The following is a 7,077-nucleotide window of genomic DNA, read 5'->3' as shown; positions in this document are numbered from 1 at the left end:
CATTATTTGCCGTAAGCTAAAGATCTGGTCCTGACAACCTCTAAGAGGCCTAAACCCACACTGATTTTCATCCAATTGGTCCTCAACTAATACTCGCACTTTCCTTTCAACAATACCTGAGAAGATTTTACCCACAACGCTGATTAAAGAGATACCTCTGTAGTTACAATCTTTTCTGTTTCCATGTTTAAAGATTGGTGTGATTACTACTTTTGTCCAGTCTGATGGAACCTGTCCCGACTCCCAGGCCATTTCAATTATCCTGTGTAGCCATTTAAGACCTGACATTCCACTGTATTTGATGAGTTCCGACTTAATTTCATCCACCCCAGCTGCTTTATTGCACGGCAATCTATTGACCATTTTTTCCACTTCCTGAAATGTGATCCTATTTCCATCATGATTCCTATCCCATTCTACCTCGAAATCTGAAACATTGCTGATCGTATTTTCACCTACATTGAGCAACTCTTCAAAATATTCCCTCCATCTGCCCAAGGCATCCACAGGATTCACCAGCAGTTTTCCTGGCCTGTCCAAAATACTTGTCATTTCCTTCTTACCTCCCTTTCGAAGACTGCTAATTACACTCCAGAACGGTTTTCCAGCAGCTTGACCCATAGTCTCCAACCTGTTTCCAAAGTCTTCCCAAGATTTCTTCTTGGATGCTGCAATTATCTGCTTGGCTTTGTTTCTTTCTTCAACATATCTTTCTCTGTCTACCTGAGTTCTAGTATGTAGCCATTTTTGATACTCCTTCTTTCTTCTTTTACAGGCTGCCTTGACTGTCTCATTCCACCAAATCGAATCGCCGGAAATTAATTTAAATTATGATAACATTTTACCATCATGGGGCTGACATGTAGAGGTTGTTACAATAAGTCATGTGACCGTGTATCGCTAACGTTAGTAATGGCAGTGAAGTAGAGCGTATTATCAGTCGGTAGTGCGGAATCAACACTAGACAGTGGGTGGATGTGGAGATACAAGAGAATGGTAAAAAGATGTCAGTATGTTTATACGGACTGAGGACCATGCCATCAATATGGTACCTGATTTGCTTGTGAATAAACGCGAATATTCCACCATGTTTGCAAAGAATGGCGTACCATTCGCGTTCGTGAAACATAGTGTACGTAAAAAGGTCCTAACCGAAAGGGACTGGAGCTGAGTGTCATACCATCTCAATGATAGTTTAAAATCCAACAAGAACTGCTGCTTTCAGTGAATGCAGCGCCGTCACAACTATGTACCGTATGAACTTCGAGAAGGGAAATACAAGCAGTGGGAATTGGGCGTCGTGTATCTGGCAAAATGAACGTTGCTCACAGCTGCACTTTAAGCTCCACATCTTCATTCGGCCAAATAACACACCGGCTGGAAGGTAGGTGACAGGAGACGTGTAATGTAATTCGACGGGCCATCCTTTTGTCATTTTTTAAATGACCCAAGGCGTCGAGTGCACCGATGGCCCAAAGAGGCGTTTAACTCTCAATATATGTACACTTCAGGCCTAGGCGATTCATAATTTTGTGTGGGTGGTTTTCGTATCGCGGCTTGAACCCATTTATGTATGTTACCGTGAACATAAACTATGATTTTATTTCAACGCTCTCCGAGACCAAGTGTTGCCCTTTCTTCTACGCCTCACGGTATGTATGCTCTGTACACTACTATACTAACAACAGCTTTGTTTAGAAGTCTGCACGCATACGTTCCTGGTCAGACGAAGAGTCACACATCCTACCACACTTCCACCGGTCCGCTAAATCGCTTGATCTTAAACCCACAGAAAAGTCTCGCAGTGCTTAGAACAGTGGGTGGAACGTAGTAATCAACACGTCTACAATTTGATAACTCTGCGCGATGTGATAAACAATGAGTGGCTTCGGCTTGACACGGCACACCTGAAGAAACTGGTGCACTCTCTTTCTCGCCGAACTGAGGCCGTTATCACGAGAAGAGGCGATGTCGCAGTGTACGAAAGTGATGTCTGCTGGGGTAGCTGCGAGGAGTATTCAATAAATAATGTTACACATTTTTTTCCGAAGGCAGGTTGCTTTTATTCAGGATTTCAGTACACCATATTATTCCCTATTCTTTCGGCTACAAAACCATATTTTTTAAGATAATCTCCGTTCAATGCTACGGCGTTGAGCCACTTTACTGGGAAGGCCTTTATGCTCGCATATTACCAATCTAACGGCCGGCGCCAGAGCCAACGTCTTGTTGCATCAATGCAGAATAACCTTTTCAGAGTCCCAGAGAGCCGTCCCCATCACTGTACTAGTTGAGGGTGCGGCTTTGAACTTTTCCTTCGGAGAAGAGAAAGGTGGCGCAACTGCCGTTTGGTTTCCGGTTCGAAGTGACGAACTCCTCTGTGACGATGTTCGACAGTAAATTGTCTCGCAATGGGCAAGCAATTCCGCCCTGATGGCCCTTCATTACGCTTCATGATCTTCGGTTAGGCGGTGTGGAACGCAGCGGGCACATCACATACCTTTGAGTACACCAACTGGGAGGCAATGCCCTTGCCGCAGTGGATACACCGGTTCCCGTGAGATTACCGAAGTTAAGCGCTGTCGGGCGTGGTCGGTACTTGCATGGGTGACCACATGGGCCGCCATGCGCTGTTGCCATTTTGTGGGGTGCATTCAGCCTCGTGATGCCAATTGAGGAGCTACTCGACCGAACAGTAGCGGCTTCGGTCAAGAATACCATCATAACGACCGGGAGAGCGGTGTGCTGACCCCTGGTGGACGAGTGTCAGCACTACCAATAGAGCGCTGTTCGAATATGCTGCGTCAGTCATCCCGAATGCTAACGTCCGCACGTTCGAACACCGCAAAAGTCACAGCTGCGTGCGGCCGGCCCGCACACGGGCGATCGGACATGTTTGCTTGACTTTTTGTGATGGTGACAGAAGCCTGTCGCAACTACTCACCGCGCTTTTATTCACTGCCAAGTCTCCGTAGACATTCTGCAAACGCCTATGAATATTTGTCACGCTTTGGTTTTCCGGCGAAAGAAAAAACGTACCTCCGTCTCAGACGCCATTTAGAGGACCACATGTAGCGCCACCACGCGCCGGAACTCCATGAAACTATAAGGGCTGAAGCGGGAATACTGCAGTATATCGCATAACAGATCCCGCAATTTTTTTTTCAAGCGAATTTGGCTGAGGAAAAAAAAGTGTTGCATTACTTAGTGCAGCATTGAGCAAAGTTATATTTCTGTACATTGCACTGTTTCTGTTTCTCCTTCTATAGCAACCTGTTATTAAAGCGAAATTAGAATTATATTAATACCTTCAGCTGCAGACGGGCGTTGATATACTTCAATGGGGACACGTGAAAATGGGTGTGCCCCGACCGGGGCTCGAACCCGTGATCTCCTGCTTACATGGCAGACGCTCTATCCAGCTGAGCCACCGAGGGCACAAAAGATAGTATGGCAGCAGGGACCATCTCGCGTACGCCTCCTGCGAGACCCACATTCTCACCTTGTATGACCACACACCACATTCGGAGTGTCCCACGCCCACACTCTCATTACTCATCGAAGACATTCTTACCAAGTACCGTACGAGTTCGGGGGATATGAGGGCATCCGCACAGAAGAAAAAGGTCATGGCCGGTACTGCCAGAACTATATACTTACACTACTGGCCATTAAAATTGCTTCAGCACGAAGATGACGTGCTACAGACGCGAAATTTAACCGACAGGAAGAAGATGCTGTGATATGCAAATGATGAGCTTTTCAGAGCATTCACACGAGGTAGGCGCCGGTGGCGACACCTACAACGTGCTGACATGAGGAAAGTTTCCAACCGATTTCTCATACACAAACAGCACTTGTCCGGCGTTGTCTGGTGAAACGTTGTTGTGATGCCTCGTGTAAGGAGGAGAAATGCGTACCATCACGTTTCCAACTTTGATAAAGGTCGGATTGCAACATATCGCGATTGCGGTTTATCGTATCGCGACATTGCTAATCGCGTTGGTCGAGATCCAGTGACTGTTAGCAGAATATGGAATCGGTGGGTTCAGGAGGGTAATACGGAACGTCGTGCTGGATCCCAACGGCCTCGTATCACTAGCAGTCCAGATGACAGGCATCTTATCCGCATGGCTGTAACGGATCGTGCAACTATGTCTCGATCCCTGAGTCAACAGATGGGGACAACCATCTGCACGAACAGTTCGACGATGTTTGTAGCAGCATGGACTATCAGCTCGGAGACCATGGCTGCGGTTACCCTTGACGCTACATCACAGACAGGAGCGCCTGCGATGGTGTACTCTACGACGAACCTGGGTGCAGGAATGGCAAAACGTCATTTTTTCGGATGAATCCAGGTTCTGTTTACAGAATCATGATGGTCACATCCGTGTTTGCCGACATCGCGGTGGACGCACATTGGAAGCTTGTATGCGTCATCGTCATACTGGCATTTCACCCGGCGTGATGGTATGGGGTGCCATTGGTTACACGCCTCGGTCACCTCTTGTTCGCACTGACGGCACTTTGAACAGTAGACGTTACATTTCAGTTGTGTTACGACCCGTGGCTCTACCCTTCATTCGATCCCTGCGAAACCCTACATTTAAGCAGGATAATGCACGACCGCATGTTGCAGGTCCTGTAGGGGCCTTTCTGGATTCAGAAAATGTTCGACTGCTGTCCTGGCCAGCACATTCTCCAGAACTCTCTCCAATTGAAGACGTCTGGTCATGGTGGCCGAGCAACTGGCTAGTCACAGTATGCCAGCCACTACACCTGATGAACTGTCGTATCGTGTTGAAGCTGCATGGGCAGCTGTACTTGTACACGCCATCCAAGCTCTGCTTGACTCAATGCCCAGGCATATCAAGGCCGTTATTACGGCCAGAGGTGGTTGTTCTGCGTACTGATTTGTCAGGATCTATGCACCCAAATTCCGTGAAAATGTAATCACATGTCAGTTCTAGTATAATATATTTGTCCAATCAATACCCGTTTATTATCTGCATTTCTTCTTGGTGTAGCAATTGTAATGGCCTGTTGTGTACATGGATATGGTGTCTGTTCTTTCGGACATGTCCGAAAGAACAGACACCATATCCATATCAGTATATGTTATTAAAGCTGTTACATTCCGCGATCCATTGAATAAATTGTGCACATCCAGTCTTCTGTTACATCGTTAAAACGTATTTAAACACTGTCCTCAAGTGCCTGCAGTCGTACAGAGTGGATTTCGGAACGAACACCTTTTGGAGAGTGAATGGTGCTGCGCATTGGGGGCAGCGAGTGACGCAGCCGCAGTTGACTGCTGCCGCGGCACGTATCTGCCGGGCCGGCGGCAAGGCTGCGGATGAGCCGCGGCGCTGGCCGCTGCGGGTTATGCAACGCTGCGCAGGCTGCCTGCGGACACGAGCGCAGGCGCAGCGCTCTGCCCCGGGCTGGCCTTTCACTCGCCGCCCGCTTTCAGCTTTCAGCTGGACTCGCCACGAGCGCCGCCACCCCACCCTACCGGCTCTCCGACCTCTTTAACACCTGCCAATAGGAGGGTCACGCTTCTTTGTACTTCCTGACCTACGATGCTGTACAAACTCCTCAGTCACCAAGGTCACGGAATACTGAATGGCACATGGTTAATGCTATGTGGGCGATCAAAGTGAATCCGTTCGAAGGCCATACTGTCCAGAATCTGTAGCACTCAAGCAATCATCCCACCGACGGACCACGTTCAAGATATCTGCTTCGCAAAACAATGTGTCTTGTTGCGTAAAGATGCAAAGTTCTGGTCTTTCAGTTGCAATCAAGACTTTAATAAAAGTGGCAAAGGTAATTTTAATCAGGACACTGGAAGGAGCTGTGGTCCTAATAACAGTAGATTTATTCATTCTTAACATCACAACACAAAAAATTGGTTAAAGAAAAGGCACACAAACATTTTTTATTGGACAGACGCTTTCAATGATATGCGGTCTATGGTGAACAAAGTGATCAGCTCGCGATTATCACACGACACTACCCACAACTAATCTCTTTTCCTGACTTCATACATGTGAATCCGTGATACGGCGCAAAAACTACGCTACTATCAAGCATCTATACTGTACCATCCCATAAAGAAAAATATCGTTCCAAAGAACAGGGTGCTGAGAACGATATACTGGAGCCCTACGCCATAGCAGCGAATTACTCTACCCTTCTGCAGGTCAGGGCGGCACACCACGATGCGCTCGACTACTGCAGTCATGGACAGCGACAATCTGTTATTAACGTCGCGCGCCCGAAGAAAAATGCAAGTACGCAGTCTCACGTTCGGCTGATTCGGAACGCCGATGCTTCCCTATGAGCCTCTGAAACCCCGGTGGATTCCAGTGTGCAGGTGGACCCGTTTGCTGGTCTACCAAACCAAATTTACTCCGGACCACGACTAATCGTGATGGCATATGTTTAGGCGACCGACTCAAAACAAGTAAATACACCCACGCATCACTCGTTGTATGAGTGATGGTAGAAGCAGTACCATCCGACGGTTCACATGATGACTGGCACAGACGTAAGTGGCACACGAGCAAAGGACACAAATCTCATCGTTTAGGTAAAGACCTGCAGTTCTTTACTAGTGAAGTGCCAGTACAAGGGTGTACTCTTTCTCTCAGCTTTCCTCGCCAGTTCGGTAGCAACACATTTACATCTTAGACTACTCCCACTTCAGCAGAAGCCAATCACAAGCTGGAGCGCCGCATTCAAACCTGGGAGACCGCCCCTTGGTGTGCATACACAGATTTGACCAACGAGCGTCTCTAAAATTAATTGGGAGAAAAGGAAGAAAGATTCAGTTTTGCGGCCTCTTTCCCACGCGTTCATGATGTGTCTTTGGTAAGAGCCTGAAATGGATCGAACCACAATCCTCCATAAAAATATCATTATCCCCCTGCTGCGTCCATTTCGAACTTTCCAAAGAACGGCCATAAACTCGCTAAAAGCCTCCTGGCTTCACAAATATGTTTTTGTAGCGCAGTTTGGACGCCTGGGTGTCACTGACCTGTCCCATGGAAATTCGCAGAAACTCACAGT

General features: G+C 47.5%; 1 non-coding gene and 1 pseudogene across 1 annotated transcript; one reads left to right on the top strand and one right to left on the bottom strand.

Moving 5' to 3' along the window:
• Window positions 1-2,521: 2,521 nt before the first annotated feature.
• Window positions 2,522-2,639, top strand: LOC126425428 (5S ribosomal RNA; annotated as a pseudogene).
• Window positions 2,640-3,363: 724 nt separating this feature from the next.
• On the bottom strand, window positions 3,364-3,438 carry Trnat-ugu (transfer RNA threonine (anticodon UGU)). The gene has a single exon. It is a non-coding gene; the product is annotated as a tRNA-Thr (tRNA).
• Between the last annotated feature and the right edge of the window lie 3,639 nt (window positions 3,439-7,077).

Source organism: Schistocerca serialis, chromosome 1 (assembly GCF_023864345.2).
Source record: "Schistocerca serialis cubense isolate TAMUIC-IGC-003099 chromosome 1, iqSchSeri2.2, whole genome shotgun sequence".
Lineage (NCBI taxonomy): Eukaryota > Metazoa > Arthropoda > Insecta > Orthoptera > Acrididae > Schistocerca > Schistocerca serialis.
This window is presented reverse-complemented; position numbering and strand designations above follow the sequence as displayed.